Source organism: Schistocerca nitens, chromosome 1 (assembly GCF_023898315.1).
Source record: "Schistocerca nitens isolate TAMUIC-IGC-003100 chromosome 1, iqSchNite1.1, whole genome shotgun sequence".
Classification (NCBI taxonomy): Eukaryota; Metazoa; Arthropoda; class Insecta; order Orthoptera; family Acrididae; genus Schistocerca; species Schistocerca nitens.
The window spans coordinates 100602635-100623490 of NC_064614.1; positions in this window are offsets into that span (position 1 = coordinate 100602635).

Consider the following 20856-nt stretch of genomic DNA (forward strand, 5'->3'; position numbering starts at 1 on the left):
GCAGAAGTACACCATTAATAAATTAGTCTATGCCGAGCTATAGCTGTTTACAGTGGAGACACGTTATCAGTCGCAACGCACGCATGTTGCACTCCAACTGAGTAAATACATCATCCAAAGGTAAGTGAAGATGAAGTTCTCAAATCAGAAACTCTACTAGTTTGAATCCTTCACACTGTGTATAACGTGTGTAAAAAGTTCTCCTGCCAGTTTTAATTTACATGGAACAAAATATTTATTTTTTTATTACTTCAACCAATCATCTCGGCCTATCACCAGTAAAGATATGCGGTTCTCAGTATATGCTGCAATGGTAGACGATCCTTTACGAAATGTTAGTAATAACAGCATCCCCTACAATTATTTCAGACCATTGTAGAAATAAAATTTCTCGGTTTAGGTCTCACGTAACAGTCGAACTACATCAGTGGAAGTAACGTTTTAAATAAATAATGGGTTTCTTCTGAAAGTATTAACGAATTTCACTGTTTGTTGTAAATCATTTGTGGATGACCAATCAGGAAATGTAAACTGTACGGACAGGTAGCTTTGCAATGGACGGGAGTCGAATACTAAAAGAAAAGTAACAATGGAAGAAATTTCTAAAGCAAAAAGATCATGTTTCATTGTTCACAAACCAGAAACTCAGCTTAATGGCAATTACACATAACAGGTAACTGACACAAAAGATCATGAAATCTGGAATCTGATTGACTTGAGTAGAGATGTCTTCAGTGATGGGTCCCGCTACGAACTGAGGACCAGCGACCCCGAGTCTGGAGACGCACTGGAGAGCGACGGCATGCCACTCTCTCACCCGCCATACGCCCCGAAAGCTAGGCGTGTTGTCTGCGGTGTCATTTCTTTTCATAGCAGGACCCCTTCGGCAGTCATCCGAGGCTCCCTTACAACCCGGCGGTACGCCCCCTTTAGTTGCCCTTCATGGCAAACCAATGTGGGTTACCATTTCAACAAGATAGGCCCTCTCGCTCAATACGGCAGTTTTTACTGCTTGTCTTCATACTTACCAAACGCCACTTTGGTCATAAAGGTCACCCGATCTCTCCGGAATCGAGAACGTTTGGAGTTTCATGGGCGGGGCGCTCCTACCAGCTCGGGATTTTGACGATATGGCGCACCAATTTTCCAAAATTTGGCACGTTGTCCCAACAATTCCATTAATAAATGCCAAGGCAAATAACTGCTCGCTCAAGGCCCAGTGGTGGACCAACTTTTAACTGACCTGAAGCTCTTGCTCTTGAATAAATGATGATTTTTTTCTGAAATCGTAGTCATTTGTTTGTCTTTACATGTACATCACACCTTTCAGTCTCCTTTCCATTCGGATAACTCCTTCATGGAGCTTCGTTTCCTTGTCTTAGGGCGTATTTCGAAAATTTTTATACCCAACTTTTTTCTGGGAGCTGAACAGCAGTAGGACGCCTTGCTTACGCAGTCTGAGATCTCACTAAGCAATAAATGATTTCACCGTCAGGGAGACATCCAGTCTACGATCCTATCATTCTTTGGTAATATTTTCAGCGCAGGTAGTTGAAACGAGAACACACGGAACATTTCTTCAACTTTTATTTCGTGTTAATTTTCAGTATAACCTTTAACATCTTACCTTCACAAAGAAAAATAAAACAGCCCATAGTGCGTTCAAGAGCTACCAGACGTCTTGGTTGTGGTACCACCGTACACTGTGCTCTGACATAACAGAAACAAGAACTGTAAGTCAGAGTAATTATCAGTCCATTAGATGTTATTTTTCAAAATGTGATCATTTGCTCATGATAATGCTCTCACATGCATATTTACTGACACTCCGTCCATAGTCTAAATACGAGTATGTCATGTCCTCATTCATACTAGAATGAGCTCACTAATTTAGTGGGTGAACAGAATTTGAACGCAGACGATCTACTGTGTCGGCCTCTAAACAAGAGCTTTCTACTGCTATCGCGTGAGCTACTGCACTAAACGCAAACACTTTGAGGTAAGACCAACTATTGCGCTTTTGCTCCAGTACATGTACCGCACAGCACACCAGAATTTATGTAGGACAGTTATTTCTAGTTACTTTATCTCGTCGCAAGAAACATCATCTGACTTCAGAAAATATTCCAGTGGTGGTATGGGAAACCAAAACTCACTATGAAAGAAGAACGATAACTCTCAGGAGTCGAGTCCAGAGCTTTAATTAAATAGCTTTTGCACAGTCACTTCAGACACAGTGTTTGCACTAAACTACCTGTAGCTACCTATAGCGTGTATTAGTACTCCAGTCTACGACAGCGCAAGTATATGTAGGCTACCCTCATCTCACACAACCTTTTGTATTGACCTGTATTGTAGTCCCTTTAATAACTGTCAAAAGCGCAATAAACGTTCAGATTTCTGAAAAATTTTAGCACCAAGTCGCGACTTGCAAAGGAATGCCGTAAATAATACAGACTAGTCTCTCAATTGTTTAACTTTCTGACCTTGTTAACTGTCAACAAAATCTCTTCATGTTGGTCAGCGATCGTAAGCGCATAGTATACTGAATGTATAACAACTTCCTTGGTAATATGCTCTTAAATGACACAGAATTCCCTACGTACAGATATATTAGAGTTCCTTGTCGTAAGATGAAACTTCTGACATAGTCGAGATAATTCGTAATGGACTAGCTTTCGTCATAAAGTGTTCTCCCTTTATCAGTCGGAATTGATTTCGTAAAAGTACTAGTATCTCCATTTGCTTGAAACAGTCACACGCTGTCTTTCGATCGTTGTTTTCGATTTCAATGTCCTAACTGTCAGAATATTAACATATCAGCGTTGACAGACGTTGTAATAATTCAGAGTAATCTCTAAACACTCTCACAAAGTCTCTTTTCAAATAAAAACACAGTAATGTCTTTTAATAAGATTGAATTCCTTTCGTTAATTAACAAACGAAATCAATATCTCTGCCTGCCAAAGATAAAGTCTCTCTTAAATTTTTTACTTATCTGGCAAAATAAACCATTCTATCATTTTCACGACTGGGTGTTGTGTGCTGTCCGTAGGTTAGTTAGGTTTAAGTAGTTCTAAGTTCTAGGGGACTGATGACCATAGATGTTAAGTCCCATAGTGCTCAGAGCCATTTGAACCATTTATTATTTTCACACCAAACTGAATAATACCGATCACTACCAAGTAATACTGCACATTTAAAGGGGAGATATAATTATCTTTTGGCCAGCGTTGCAGTCATTGTATGTAGTAAACGCAAATTACTACAGATTTTTGTAGGTTTAAAATTCCCAGTGCTATGATCGAAGGTAAACATCCTTTCTCACTACACGGTAAGAACAAAACAACAAAAACAAAATATAGTCCTACATGCCACCGCCTCTTTTCACCATAACCTTACATTAACATTCGTTCAGAAAGTGCGATTCTAAACATCTTCAACCGTTGGCGATATGCATCCCTTTATAATGCGCAATAAAACAATTCAACAGTAACCCGACTTTTTTTTGAAATCCCATGTCTCTGTATTGCTACGCGTTTTGTATTGATGGTTCCCAGAGGTCTATCAACTTCCAAACAACCATGTCTAAGGTGCAATTTCGATTACTTTAGGGTAACAACTTGTACGAGAATAGGCATAATCTGTGAATATTTCTGTTAGTTCTACACCTAAGCCACAACCCTAATGGAGACATTATCTCACTCGATGCATCAATACACCTCACACTCCAGTAACTACAATTTGCAACCACCTAGTTACCTCTGGCAATGTCAAAAGGCGACCTAAAAGTTGATCACAGAAAATCGGACGATTCCGATACCATAAAATACCACTCCAATAACGAGTGCTAACATTTGCACTAGCTATCCTATACACGTGACCTTCCGTCACTACAAAAATTAATATGCCCTCTCACCAACTCAAAATCTTACAAATGGCCCTTGCCACAACTAACATGTTTCGGAGGAGCTGAACTTTATTTTTAGAACCTAGACACAAGAATTAAACATTGGTCTTCACGGGATATCAATCCAAGTCGCTAAAATCCCTGGTAGTCTACTTCATCTCGACTTACCAAACACTGAATCTGCACAATAATTTTTCTGACCCCAACAGATGTCAAATCCAAATCTCTACTGAACTTCCGCCTACGATTAGACACACACGCAATTCTACCAAATTATGTTAAACACCTCTCTCGGTCAGCTCTAGCGAACAACTCTTTAGTTCCCATGTTAAATTCAATAGAAAACCATCAAAATTCACCAACGGATAGTACAACTTCGTCTTTTGACACTCCATTAACTATTGGAATCAGCCGTTGGGGATCTCTTGGAGTGGGCTGCTACTCCTCGGTGTCGTATTATCTTTGGAGTCTGCGCTGTCCGTTGGCTGATTTCTGCTTCGTATTGCGTTTCACAATGGACAAGGTACAAGGATGACGGATGTAGAACATGTTCACATCAGTACAGTTAACAACTTACACGTATAATTACGATCATATCGCAACCGTTTTTCGTACGCGAGTGACAAAGAATTTTTGAAAAGTGCTTGACATAGCAAAACGGATGGAGATGGACGCTAAACTTGGACAACTTAAACCATATTTATTTATTTATTTCTTACTAGCCTTACCACATCAGGTAATTAAGAGCCTCAGTTACAGCTAAGAAGGCAAACATAAAAAAAATACATAAAAAGCACAATAACGTTAATGCGTTATTAGAAAGTAGAATTGGAATGCTAATATTAGAAGTAGTACAGTTAATAATGATTATCAAATAATGGAGGAATTAAGAATGATTTTAATTAGTAGTTACATAACAAAATGAAGAACAGCAGTCTGCATTATTAACAAAAATAATAATTCGAAGTAACAATAATATTAATAGTATCACTAATAATAATAATAATAATAATAAAATAATGTAGGCCTTAAAAGTTATATTGATTAGTTTAGTACTTTTGAAGCCTCGTTTGGTATTAGAGGAAGTGTAATGGATACTGAAAGAGGATTAAAATAAAAGTGTCATATGAAGATAGGAATGAAGAAATTTTTAATAGATAACTCTGTAGACAAGAAAGAGTAAAGTGATGGAGGAGGGAGCGTTGATGAGAGTGAGCTGCAAGAAGAGAGAACCACCCAGACCGAACATGAGCCGTTAGCTGTCTTTCGAAGTTTGTAAGGACTTTAATTTCTCTCATATTTTGAAGAAGATTGTTACAAACTCGGGTTCCTGATATACGAAATTATTTAGAGAATATGGCAGTGTTGTGTACTGTTACAGAGAGGACTGTACTGTGCTGAAAACGAGTATTGCTGGTGTGTTATTCATCCAGTAGTCTGAGGGATGAAGATAAATAGAGAATTGCACAGTGATTGAGAAGAAGATGCAGCAAACACGGCGTGTAGTCATGATCAACGTTCATAACCCGGGGTGATACGGTCGAAATATCGTACTCTACCGTATCTTCCTTCGCCGTCGGCGTTGTCGTTGTTACTGTGAGACACCGTTATACCAAGAGGAAAGGCGAGTCGATCTTAGAGCATGAGATATGATGACCTTAAGCCATTGACAACACACAACGGTCACGGTAGCACCTGATCCCAGAATAGCTGCAGTAGTTAAGATCTACGAACTATCCCCTCTTGACCAGGTCCACAAAACTTAACTCGTAACGAAATCCCTTCAAAGCAAATTGTCATAACGATCGTCTATAAAGGCTTCGTACAACGAGAAGAAATGTTACAGTTTATGGAATAATAACAGATACGACCAAACTGTCTTGTCTCTTCTGCTTTATTTAACATAACTTCGTTCACAGTTTCATTTCGCATTCACCACTCATTCACCGAAACCCTTTGATGAACAGTTTTGGTTCCTTGACACCAACAGTCAATGATAATGATACAGCTTTTCTTCTTTTTATAAATTGAAGCCCGCTCTCCGCGGTATAATTAAAAAAATAAACGTCTCAATTCCGTGTCCGTCTTGAGATGCGAATAGACTTATCCCGGAATTGACCGCCCTGTAGGTGTACTCAATTTAATGACCACACTTCGCTGTCCGCTATTTCGCGTAACTGAATGTCCATTTGTTAGTCTGAGTATACACTGTAGCTATTAAAAATTCGCCCCCATAATTTTCACAACGCACAATTAGCACTTCTTTACTTGTTTTTTTATTTTTTTAAGAGTAAACGGAAAAAAGACGCCGTATCATCGGCTTAGTCGATTTAAGCAAAAAACCTTAATATGACTCTTCTTATAGGATCGGCTACCTTACTCATAAATTTACTACATATTATTTCCAATAACACTAAACAGGCATCGCCGTTATATTTTAATTGTATTCAAAAGCAGGTTACTGTTATTATGACCGACCAAATCGTAACAAATCGCGCGGCGTGCGTTTTTAACGATAACTTTACGCTATTCAAGTTCCGTTACAGCTATCTTGACCCGTAATGCTACAGTACATCACAAATGCATCAAATACAAGCATGAATTGACAGTTCCAAACGATGTGAGCCATCATATGAAAGTCCTTGGAGAATAGGATCACCATAAAGAAGAATGGGGAGTGTAAGTGTTCTCTACCGCGTTTCTCTTTTAAGCTAGAGAGAAAATATTTTTCTATATGTATGTAATGAATTCAGTGATGCCGACACCTTCTTAGAGACCACAGTTGTGGTTTCAGTCCAGTCCAGGTATTGGTCCAGAATTACCCCAAATTCTTTGCAGAAGAAGAAAAGTGAATTTTCAGGATTTTAGAGTTAGGGCTGAAAGAGATTCTCTGAGCTGAGGAATGATAAGTCTTTCTTGAGGGACTGAGATTGGTTACATCTTCGATGGAAAAGTTTCAAAACTATGTTCTGGCCGTGCGGTTCTAGGCGCTACATTCTGGAGCCGAGCGACCGCTGCGGTCGCAGGTTCCAATCCTGCCGCGGGCATGGATTTCTGTGTTGTCCTTAGGTTAGTTAGGTTTAAGTAGTTCTAAGTTCTAGGGGACTTATGACCTAAGATGTTGAGTCCCATAGTGCTGAGAGCCATATCTTTTCATTTTCAGCTTGCGACTTCGTCATGTATACCTGAACTATCGTTGTTGGTGTTGGTTTACTGTCGATTCTGATAAGAACTATCCTAATATTGAACTGTTGAAAGCAACGCAATCTCTGCCCTACCTTCCTATTCATAGCGAATCCTACTTCCGTTATACAATTTTCAGATGACGTTGATATTACCCTATACCTATGTGACCAGGAATCCTTGTCTTCTATCCATTTCACTTCCCTGACCAGTAATCCTTGTCTTCTATCCATTTCACTTCACTGGCCCCTATTATATCTGGATCGAGGCTTTTCATTTCCCTTTTCAGATTGTCTAGTTTCCCTAACACATTCAAGCTTCTGATATTTCACGCTCCGACTGGGAGAACGCTTTCCCTTCATTGGTTATTCAGTCTTTTTCTCATAGGTCCTCCCCCTTGACAGTCCCCACCCACAGATCTCGATGGAAGACTTATCCGGAATCTTTTGCCAATGGAGAGATCATCGTAACACTTTTTCAATTACAGACCACATGTCCTGTGGATACCGATTATGTGTCTTTCGTGCAATGGTTTGCATTTCTTTCTGCTTGCTCATGCCTTTCATCATTGCTGATTCTTCTGCCTTTAGGGGCAATTTCCCACCAAAAGGACAATAGAGTGCTTTGTACCTCTGTCCGCTCCTCCGCGATATTTGCCACAGCCCTTGGCAGAATGGCGGTGAATTCATTTGCCGTAGTATTCCACCGCCAATGCCGATTCTAATTCAAAACTTAAGCGCTAGCTGGTTTCGAAGCCTGGACCGACAACGTTTTAATTTCTACTCAAAGACAAGTCCCCTAGACCACAGGTGGCTCCGAACATTGGCATATTCAGACTAATTCGCCGACCTACAACGACACGGGATAAGTCCGAGACAAATGCAGAAGAACGCGCAATTGGGAAGCTTTAGTTACGGATAAATTTAAACAACGTTGATTGCCACTTCAAAAGTTGCCACTTGCATTAAAGACGTTCTAGATCTTTCTTTGAACTTCAGCCATATTGAAAAGCCTTTGACAGCACCAAGGGAAACTGTTAAGAGCACCAAACCCATGCTCTGACTGGACAACGAAGTGGCAGTAAATCGGTCATATCTATTTTGAACCCAGCCCTTAATTAATGAGATACATGTGTCCCAAACACTTTCCCACAATACTCGCTGTTCCTTATCAATCACAACACAAGAAATCCACCCACAAAGTGGTCCTGATTCATTAATGAGGCTACGCTGGTGCGTTTGCAACAGGTGACTCGGAATTCCTTTGGGGTCATTTGCGGACAAACTGACCGTAGTGCATTTACATCTCATAATTGTTGCTTACTGGTGAGTATAACTGGAATGAATCTTTCCTTTTAGGTAACGAACAAAAACCAACGTTGTCAGCTGTTGCGGCGGTTCTCCTATTCTACAGGCTCTTAGCTTCGTTTAACCGTTTGGCCACTGGAAATCTGTATGCTTCGATATGTAGTCATGCACATACGGATAAGCCACACAAAACGGCGCCTTAGTATAAATTCCCGAGGCTACTACGATATTTCTAATTGTTATTAAGATCTGACATGAGTTACTGAAATGTGCCTAATCAGGAGAAGTGGGGGGGGGGGGGGGGAGAAATTTGCTAACTATGACAGGACGCGGGAAATTCTCGGCTAACACTCATTTCAGAACACTTTCTGCAAACGCGCAATATCGAAAACAGCGTATTGTACGGGCATCCCACAAGAATTCACGTACGTGTATTAGAGATTTATGAAAACGCGACGTTATGATTGTTGTAGTAATTAAATGACGTACAATGATTTATCGAAGGTTGTCTCCTTCACGCAAGAGTTCTCTCTCAGGAGTAAGTTATAATCATTAATAATTTACAAATGAGATGAACTTTTATTATAACTTGCAGTGTTAGAGGAAACGGTCCATTCATAATTTCTCACAAACATGTCACCATTATTATTAAATGTCCGTTAATAGTGCATCAACGATATAAGCCTTTAAGACCACGTAAGATATCCAAGGTAGGAGATCAATACCCCATGACAAAGTGTGAGCGTAACAGTTAATGTGGTGTATGTGGAGTCGAAGGAGGAGGGTATGTATATATTTTTTCATCCTAGTGATGTTAGAACATGTTGTGACTTTTAATACAAGTATGTTCTGCAATAGGTGACTATATTTACATTACTGTCTGATTATAGAACGAAAGATGAAGCTAAATTTGGCGATTTCCGAGTGCGTGGTTAGTCAGGAACCGAAGAAAACAACCAAAATAGCTGGGAGTGAAACTAGGAGCATTAACATTTATATTCTGCCGTGTGACCAAGATGATTACTGTTCTTGCCGTTATCGATATTGCGCGTGGTGTATTAGCAGGACGTCTAGTAAATCGAGTGCTACCCAGAATTCACCAAAGTCAAAGAGTAACATTTGTAGCTAACCTCGTAATCATTCATAAGAAGAAACCAAGCAAGTCGAAGCTAATAACCACTTGGAGCAGAATTAAATATCAACATTTCTTTATTTTCTAGCCATACATACATCAAAGTGGAATTGAATATCGTAATTATATTTCAGTTTCAGTACGACATTCAAGAAGAAACCCATATTTACAGTTTGGCTGTGTATGGATTCGAACATGACCTAACGCCACACAGCACTTTATTTTATGTTTTTAATATATTATGAAGTCCAATATTCGGCATTAGCGATTATTTGCTCTTTACCGCTCGCCACATTCTCGTTCGGCCGTGGAATATGCGCGGATGATTGGTAGTTGCCGATCATAAGACCAACAGCGGTTCTTACTGATACGAACTGTGCTTTCTGCAACGTATTCATCGCATTGATTAAATATAGAATTTCCCGCATTTTTGACCTTGGCTGCGCTCTCAATTATCCCTTTACCATCCATCATCTCCAATCGAGCAGGTCGCAGGGTTGGCTTAAAAAGAAATTTACGTAAGGTTGGTGGTTGACATTTCTCGCGCATGCTATGTATGGTGCGAAATATGACAGTTATTTGTTTGCCACTCATAACAAGTATGACATTTTTTTTAGATGAAACTCTGTGTTGTTTACTCTGTTTCAAAGGACACTATGGAGTTATTCTTATTTTGACGTTGATGCACCATTGATTTGAGCCTTGAAACCGGTAAAGAGAACCAAATATGAATTCCCTGTGCGTCTGACGACTGACCTTTTCATCTTTGTAGTAAACTACAACAATGACGATAATCGATACATTACAGTGTCCATGGCACCTGAGCTATCATTTAAATTGAAGAATACCTACTTTCTGAAAAGTATGGTATGGGGATGCTTACTTCACTCGGTTGTGTTTCACTTTAATATATCGTTCATACAAAATTTCAAAACTAACGACGGAACCAAACTCTCTTTACGTGAAATAGTTAGTTTTCCCATTTGTTCGCCAGTATGGGGCTAGAAAAACTCACTCTACTTAAAGAACTGATGTCCATATTCAGTAAATACGTGTAACTTTGGTAGTAAGCGCTGTTGATATGCCCTGAGCACAAACTATTGAATGTCGGCGAAAATCGTACGTGGCCGGAAATTCGTTAATTTTCAGAGCTCTCTGTAGCACGTTGATGAGGCGTAGAAGTTCTCGTATAAGCAGTCGCAGCAACCATCGCAAATTTTCTAATTCCCTCAAATCCACATCTGTGCCGCAGCCATTCTGCTCGGATAATTTTTGAATCGAGGAAAACATTTCTTATATGTTTACACTTCTTTTATCTTCGCAGATGTTCCGCAGAGCTCTCGCCTTTTTCTGTCTCCCTTGTGGGCGGGAGACCGACACCGAAGATCTTCGTGTCGTAGCGGTCTGCGACGACGACGCAGACCCTGTGCCATTGGACCCACAGGTTAGCAGCGCCGAGGAGTGTGAAGAATATAACACTGAATCATAGGAGAACCCAGATACTACATAATCATAGTGGTCATTAAGTAACACAAGACATTACAGAACAGCGAAAGCAGTTTTTTTATTTTCTAAAGCAGCCACAGATACTGGTAGCTAAAAGCGAACCTGCACTTACTGATAGCTCTAAGGTTATCTTCTGTGGCGGGCTAGAGCTTAGTTTCACTGGGTTACTGTCACCGCGGCTAGTGGGTCAGTAATCTGAGTACCACACGGAAAACCCATGTTGAGTTTCCGGTAATTCCAGCGAATTTTCTTGGTGGGAGGACGGGAACGAGTTACTCAGTCTCGTGAGACCAATCTAGGAACTATTGAGACTGAGAAGTGGCGGCTCCAGTAAATGAAAACTGACAATGACGTGGAGAAGTGTGTGCTGATCCATCGCCCCTCCATACCGCATTCAATGACGCCAATAGCAGAGGATGACACGGCGATTGGACGGTATCGATGGTCTGTAGGCGGAGTCAGAGTGTTTAATGTGTTGCCACTGTGCCGACAAGGAGGCGTGTCGGATGTGATGGAGGTGAACCTTGAAGAATCTCCGTCTGCTATATGACCCATCCGTACATTTTATTCTCTTTTATGCAGTCGTTTATCACCTCTGGCGTTGATATTACTCTCCCAGCCTCGATTTTTCTATTTCTACAAACATTCTCCCACACCTATTAGATTTCATCTTAGCTCCAGATGGACTATGCAATGAATGCGTGATGAAAACTAGCTTCTTACGCAACAAATTGCCAACTAACAACACATCTTCAAGTCGATTATTTGTTGTCTGTGTTAGTTTCCTCTCAATTCTGTTGCGACAGAGCAGTAATTACATCCACACTTCGTGAAACATTATCAGAATTTGTTGCCGGATAAATGAATAAATCTTGACGAGCGGGAAGTAAGGCACGTTAAATAGCGAACAAAATTGCCTTTTATTTTTGTTGTCACTTTGCTTTGTGGACACAATACGTATCAAGCACGTGTTGTAATCCTTGAAAGAGATATCTATAGAAAATCGACCCATTTCGTTGAGAATGAGGATTCTTGTTGTCTCATGGATAAATGACTGCACTTTCGCTTGCTGATTAGTGTCTTCTGCACAGCAGCTCATCCTGTCGTGTGACCTCCACCGTGATGCTGCCATTGACAACCCTGTCCTAACTAAACTGAAAAGAGTGAAACGGATGATTCGTGTTACGGTTTCCTCGCTAAGCAACTACTCATAAATGGACATGATTGAACCTAACCGGAGAGTAACATCCGTACTGAGTCCACAGTTAAGACTAACGGTTCACCATACCCTTTTTTTAAAACTTCGTGTGGCCTAGGGTTGCCATTAATTTCTTCACGGAGACAACGAGCATATGCTCTCGTGCAATTTGCCATATAAAGCTGTCAGCATGCCATATTAACATGATATATGTTTTACACAGGAAGTCGGACTTTTATGGTACCCACTGAGAAAATTACATGTCACTAGTTACACAGTAATAATATCACAGTATCTTGTCTCGAAAAACATGAGTGTCTTAGATTATTGTTAAATACCGGTTAAATAAATAAAGGGAAAACAACAAATGGAAACATGACTACGAAAATAAAACTTTTACAGAATTTCAACGTGGTGTGGATGCGGCTCCGTTTGGGCCCCGGTCAAGAGGTGGGTGGTCTTCCGAAGTCTGAAGAGCCGCAGAAGATGCCGATGTCAGCTGATGGGGGAGACGCCAGTCCTTGGATACAGGACACACAGCAGGAGGAGCGCACCATGGGGAAGGTAAGACGACATAATGATTATCAGGGAGGGCTAGAATCCTGAAGTTACACCGAAAGTTAGGGCAGTCAGATTCCAATCCTGAATTTGTGCACGTCGGGGAGTAAGCTGTTCTTCCATCTCGTATTCAGTGTGAGTCCCTCTCCCTTGGGTCACGACCAAGTTATTAAAAAAAGGCGTTGGTATCCCTCGTAAACATATTAACTTTAAAAAGGGTCCACGGAAATACAGTTCAATGTCACTGTGGATTCCATCTTGCTAACGCAACATTTTAATGTAGCAAAGTCATGGGACAATTGTGGAAGTTTCTTTCAGGACAGGTTGCTAATGTAGGAGAGTAATTTGGCACCAGTTCTTTATTACTGAGTGTGTATAGTCTTGTACTGAAGGGGAGCACGGACTAAAGGAATACAGTTTCTAAATGTGAAACATATCGATTTAATGTGAGATAAAATCTAGAACAGAACCAAAGCAAATGTTTTATGTTTGAAATTGTGCATCCCTGAAATCAAAATGTGGTTTTGAGTAAAATGCTCCATTGCGTAGATGAACCCTGTCTGTTCTACCTTGCTAGGAACATCCTAGGTATGCTGTCCAGAATATGTTCGTAAAATACAGCACAAACCGGTGGCAGTCTTCAACCGTGGTCAACCAGACGTCATACAATGTTTGAAGGCAGTACCTCCAAACGTCCGGTGCCGTTAGCAACACGTCCCCAGCGTGTTCTACTGCGTTGACTTAACAGTCTACTGACTGCTTTGCTGCGGTGAGCCACGAATTCCTCAACTTGCTATAACCTCTTCATGAAGAAAGAGGATATGCACCCTACGTCCTAAATTTTATGTTGAATGTGCCCCATCTTCTGACTTTCAAATCAGTTTTTTCCCTCTGCAGCTCCCTCTAGTATCACTGATGTTATTCCCTGATATCTTAACCCATGTCCTGTCATCGTGTCCCTTGTTTTCACTGTTTTTGATGAGCTTTTCTTAGCCTATTCTGTGTACAACCTTATTTCTTATTTTCTCAGTCCACCAAATTCGTGTCATTCTTCTTTAGCACCACATCTAAGACCCTTCGATTCTTTTCCGTACTGGTTTTCGCACGGTGTATGATTCGCTGCCAGGACAATGCTATCCACCAAACGCACATTCCTTTTGTTTGTTACCAGAAGGCTTCTCTTGGCCACATTTGCTCTCTGTGACTGTGCTACTTAGGTTTCTAAGTCCTCCTGGAGTCTTCCATCATGGGTTCAAAGTAGCAGGACTCCCTAAATTCTTCTGCGTCGTTATCCCGAATTTTGACGTCAACTTCCTTGGTATTTTCATTTTTCCACTTCTCATTCTTTTTCTCATTTTTTTGGTTTACTCTAAATCCACGTTTAGTGCACATTAGACTGTTCATTTCATGCAACAAATCTGTTCTTCTTGTTCACTTTCACTGATGATAGCATTGTCATCAGCGAATATCATTATTCATATCCTTTAACCTTGAATTTTAGACCAGATTTTGAAATTTTCTGTAATTTCCATCATTGTTTCTGAGCTGTAATCACTGAGAAGTGGGGTTGAAAGATTGCGTCCTTTCTTACACTCCAACCCGAGACCTTTAAGCCACGTTTTTCAATTTTATTTATAATTTGTTCCTACCTCTCTCAGAATTTAGAATGTCTTACACCGTTCCACACTGTAGGAAAATTTTTGAATGTTTAGTTACCCTACGACCATGTCTTGATTTTTCTTCAGCCCTCCTTCCGCTGTCAATCACAGTGCCAGATATGCCTCTCCACATTTCCATGTATTATTCTCATCAGCAGTTTGGATGCACGAGATTTTGAGCAGGTTGTGCGATAGCTCTCACACTTATTTACGCTTGTGAGTATTGTGTATTAAACCAGGAACCTAGAAACAATGGAGAGGCTTCGTCCGCCGTAGCCCTCAGTGGTTCACAAACCCACAACAGACCACAGCAGCTCACCCACCCCACCACCGATCCCCACCGAACATAGGATTGTTGTTCGGTTCGGCCACCAGTGGACCAACCCTCCCCCCCCCTCCCCCCCCCCCTGGAACGTCACGTAACAGACGTGTGTAACCCCTATGTTTGCGTGGAACATTACGATGTCCGCGTACGTGGAGTCAGTCTTTGCACACCAGTCGCCGACATAGTGAATAATGTAGGTGAGGAGGAATAAGGGGAACCAGTCCGCATTTGCACAGGCAGATGGAAAACCGCCTTACAAACTATCCACAGGCTGGCCGACACACCGGACCTCGACACTAATCCGCCGGGCGGATTCGTGCCGGGGACCGGCACGCCTTCCCCCTCGGGAAGCAGCGCGTTAGTCCACGCTGGTAGTGGGGCGGGCTATTTACCCTTTCTGTCTTCGGAATTTTACGGATGACATTTTTTCCAAATATCATGTTCATGTAAGGAGACGATACAATCAGAACGCACATCTAATCTCAAATGAAATTTACAGCTACTAAGAAGGAGTAATTCTTTCAATGATGCATTCCGCCAATTCATAACGGAGGAAATTCTTCCACTTACGCAATGCTTTTTGAACAATTGTACGGAACTGTTTGTGGAACACTGCTTTTACTGTTTATAGAAGTTCCTCGTAGTGGCTTGGAAGCTTGCACTGTTATGTATTAATAATATTAATGTCATCTTATACTTACGGGGTTTATTTACTATCTCGGAATTTGTTATTGTTGTTGTATTCAGTCCAAAGACTGGTTTCATGGAGCTCTCCATGCTACTCTATCCTGTGCAAGCCCCTTCATCTCTGAGTAACTGCTGCAACCTACAACCTTCTTAATCTACTTATTTGGTCTCCTCTACGATTTTTACGCCCCCCCCCCCCCCCCGCCCCACCCCGCAATTCTCGCCACGGGTGTTGAATTGACGATCCCTAATGTGTCGTACCAACCGATCACTTATCCTAGTCAGGATGTGCAACGAATTTGTTTTCTCTGTAATTCAGTACCTCCTCATTAGCTACGTGCTCTAACCGTCTAATCTTCAGAATTTTTCTATAACACCACACTTCAAATTTTTCAACGGTATTTATTTCTTCTATTTTAAGCGATTTTGGAAGTGCCTCATTGTATGACGAAGTAGTTTTCGATGACTGTGTCCCGTGGAATGTAACGAATTAAAATAAATCAGCAAAAAGTAGTGTAGTCGACTACTTACAAGTGTTTAAAGGGGATCAAGGCCGAGCGACATTAAATTCCTTTTTTCAGAAACAGCACTAGTTTGAAACAGACATTGCGCTTTTCGCGTAGGAGGTGATGGACTATGCTCTATGTTGATCACTGATTACTCAAACAAGGTAAGTAGCACTTGACCCTTGACAATTCCGTTGTACCGAGCGAAGTAGCGCAGTGGTTACCCCACTGGACTCGCTTTCGGGAGGACGACGCGTCAAACCCCCGTTTTCGGCCGTTCTGATTTAGGTTTTCCGTGATTTCTATAAATCGCTTAAGGAAATGCTGGGGTGGTTCCTTCGAAATGGTACGGCCCCTTTCCTTCTACATCGTTCCATAATCACAGCTTGTGCTCGGCCTCCAATGACCTCGTTCTCAACGGGACGTTAAACACAAATCTCCTGTTACCCTTCCTCTTCCGATTCCATTCTGAACTGCGAAACCATCTCTTGCTCAGAAATGCAGAAATATTTTACCACTATTTCGTATCGAGGACTAAATGGTCAACATGCCCGAGTGCAGCTAAATGCATGATAATCCACACGACAGTCGCGAACTACGAGTCAGTTGTCAACATATGGAGACATTAATAGTGCCTAATCAACTGATACTAATAACACAAGATTAGAATATTTTATTTTCTACATTCAGACTTTCGTTCTTAGCGGAGTTCTCACTGCTAAACTGATGTAGAGATTCGGCAGCGCACTGTTGCAACGTCAATGTTCAACCAATATAAACTCTTTCCGAAACATTTTTAAGCTGTGCGCACATTAAATTACATATTCGTGAAGAGTCTGCTTTTACGCATTTCAATGTGAGTATTCGTTTTGTGTTTTGTGTGCAGGTGAGTGACGCGACTGCTGTCTCGACGGTCGCCGAGGTGAACTCCGCCCCAGACGATGTCGCTTCCAGTGAGGGGGAGGTGCCGCCTCCAGCTCGGCGCAGACGCGGCTGTCGCCGTTGCTGGGCGGAAAGACTGGGCGAGAAGGTGGTCGTTCTGCCAGACGGTCGCCAGGGCTACCGCCTAAGTAGGAGATAATGCTTTGTCATGGGGAACGAGAACTGAAATCCTGCAGAAACTGTAAATTTCTGGTCGTGTGAAAATGATACAGTTCACAATAACAACGGGGATGAGGGATTCTAAATCGTGCCATGATATATTATGGAATAATATTGTTCGACAGGACTCTAATAAAGAAATTATTAAAGTGTGGTGGAGAACATAGATCTGTAAGGATCAGAGATGTGGCATGAAACGGGGAGATTTAGGGAGATAATTAGAACACTGGAATAGGACTATATGAGAAGTCTGCAGGTAACGTGACAAGATAAATTTCGAAATAATGTGTGGAGACCAGTAGAGATAACGTGCTACACTGCAAAATCTTTGAAGAATACAGACATTTACTGGTACCGGTACGTTCGAAGATTAATCAAAATTTGCGCCGAGGAAGATTTCAACGTGGAAGCTGCGCGGAAGAGAGAGGAGAGACAAGCGTTAAAATGGGAAGAATACAGACAGGAAGAAGTGGGAGACCGGAAGACTGGACCGCAGCAGCCTGTCGAGGGTGAAAACGACTAACTCCTAGCACCAAACGCTGTTGAAGAACAGAAGTTTTTCACTGTTCAGCTTCGACTTTGGTGCAAATCGAAAAATATGATATTAACGGAAAGAGGGTGATTTTCTCATCTGTTTCTCACCTGTTCGTTGTTTGTCTTTTGTGAGGTTATTGGCAACTGGTAACGGAAGACATTAAACACGAACTATTACGTAAGAGTTGAACTTTCGCATATCCAGCAAACAGTTAAAGTAAGGAAACTGGTGCAGTGGACCATCCGGTGTTACTGAAAAGAAGTCAAAACGTTTTTGGTTTTGTACCGCTTTCGGGAGAGTCATGTAAATTGATGTTACTAAATTCAGTGTTTTGTATATTGTCAAACCATTTGCTTAACACTTAATAAAAATTTAAAAGTGATAAAACATCAAAATTTTTTCTTTCTTTTTGTAAAGTATTATTAGAGTCTTACAGCATTTACGGTTTATGAAAATGTGATGCTACTGACTATTCTCTGAGTCAGTATTTAAGTCTTCCTTCATAAGGACTAGGCGAGTTAAACTGACGAAATGTCTACGGATTTAAAGATGCTAGGACACAACGTAACAATCTCGGAATAACTGGCTGGGTTTCGTCTTTTCGCACCTGTATGAATCTCAGTTGTTTCAACTGTCAGAATTTACTCTGCAATCGGCTGTCAGCATACGTTCAATAAAATGAATGTAATTTTCTAAATAGTTACGAAAATATGTAGTTATCTCGTTGAAATGGCCACAATGGCGGCTATTCAAGTTTCGCACAAGCCGGTTATTGCGGTTTATAAAACAGCTTCCACCCACTTTTCACTTGGTAATCTCTTAATAACATAAGAGAGAGATTAACGTTAAGAAAAATAAGATATCCGTCATTATTGGTAAGGTACAGATAGTTATTCGCACCAATACATTTTCTAAGATATGTAATCCTAACCTAACAGTGAAACGTGGAGGGAAGATATCGAGGGAACTGAAATAAGAAGGAAGAGAGGCAAACATAAACATCACTTCAAAGATATACTTGACACCCTCCTTTGGAAACAGTATGAACTTTTTTCACCGAAAAGACCCCTTTCTTAGTTATTAATTACTTAATGTATAATTCATTCAATATATTCACCAAAGAAATTATATTAGTACAGAAAACGTTAGAAACGTTAATACGTAGTTATAATTACTAACTGAGAATGTATTTACAGACAGAACCAGTTAGATAATTTCTGATGCTAAACTCCGAAAACAAAATACATAGAAATTAATGAACCACTATCAGTTCACTATCCGAAAACCGTTTAATTTATAGTCAAAACTTACGGTGAGTTTTAAATTTGCCGCGAACCACATAGAGGTATGGAAAGGAAGTATCACATTGAAATTGTGGAACGATACAGGATAACTTCATGTAAAAAAACCGTGAAGAATTGCTATTGGTAAATAAATAGTTAAATTAATGTTTCACGGTCATTACAGAAGAATGATACAGTCACACATTCGTCTATATTATTACTCTGCAATTCAAAATTAAGTGCCTAATTTCATCGAACCACCATAAAGTTATTTCTCCATCGCTCCAGTCTGCTCTCGAATAGCGTGCGGGAAATACGAACAGCTACATCTCTTCGTGCGAGCAGTTTCAACCAATTTAACACGACTGCCAGGCACGCACTCTGACAGCTCACAGTAGCACAGCGAGGGAGGGATGGTCTTTTCACCCGACGATCAGTACGTCGTGCACCATTGACAACCACACACCGGTGGCACCGTTTGCGATGTATCCAAGAGCACAAGGATTGCAGCAACGAGGAGTGGGGTCGGTTGTTATTCTCTGATGACAGCAGATTCTGCCTGAGTACAGATTCTAGTCGGACGCTCATATGGCGAGTAGTGGGAACAAGTGGTGCGCCCAGGAACATTGTCGAACATGATCGTTGTGGTCTATGTGCTATGGTGTGGCGATCAATAATGTTTCATGTGCGTACTGACCTCCATTTTTTTGAAAGTGGTACACTCAACGGTCACCGTTTTTGGGACGCTGTACATTTTCCCCACGTGCATCTATTCAGAGGTGCTACGAGGAACGACATTTTTATGGTAGACGCATTCGAACTGCACAAGTGGAGGAATTTCAGGAACGAGAGCATATTCGGTTCATAGACTAGTCTGCACGCTCATTCTGACTTAAATCTAGAACATGTAATATTATTGGTATTTCCGTCCTATGAAAGCATTGAGTATTCTTTGAAAGACATTTGTTTTGTATAATTTACATAACTGTAAGGATGCGCATCTAGCGCGGACGCTAATACATGGATTGCGCAATCAAAGAAACATTTTAACACAAGCTGAACGACGTTCCGCTTTGATCTAAATAAAAGATGACAGTAAAAAAACTTTGGTAGATCTTCAGATTTTTTAATGTACTTCTGCTTGTGGTGTGAAAGCGTGAAGAAGGTCGACTTTAAGCTAACACAGTGAGCGGTCTTGCCAGCGTGCAGACAACATTATTAATTAATAACATTCAAGTAATTTATGTTCGAAACTGTAACTCGGCAAGCTATTGTTATCGGAGGTGTTGAACAGTGCAAGAATTGTCTTTAACGAAGGAGAAAAGTGACTGTAATTTGTGACAAAAACGCGAACATAGGAGCTAGTACAGGACAGGCTGAAATCTGATCGCACCATTGAGTTACATAATTACTTATGTAAGTTATGCTGTCTATAAAGTAGCTCTAATTGCTTGTGAGAATAATTAGAATACATTTAGTGTTTACCAGATTTCTTATTCTATTCTTTTCCTATATACTTTTTTTAATCTCCATACCATATTATTGTTAGAAATATCGAACAGCCTTTACTACAGCAGAAAATACTGCGGCATCCTGGTCGTGTACAGAAGGCCGCCCCTTGTCTTCTATACAACTCATAGCAGCCCCATTTATGAATGATTTCATTTGTAAATGCATTTTTTTTACTGTTCATTGTTAAAGGTCCCTTAGGTAATTATAAAATTCATACTGATTACGTAAAGAAATCCGGGTTGTTCTTTTCCAAGTAATAGAAGTCTTTGCGTAATCAAAAATTAGCCTCCTTCTGACAACGATCAGGAGCCGACCAGAAGACGGACGTCTTCGACCGCTTTCGTGTCTCCTGTGGCAAAGCTGCGCCAAACTGGGAACACGACATTCTAGCATGAAACACAGATTTAAATTGTTGTTGTTGTGGTCTTCAGTCCTGAGACTGGTTTGATGCAGCT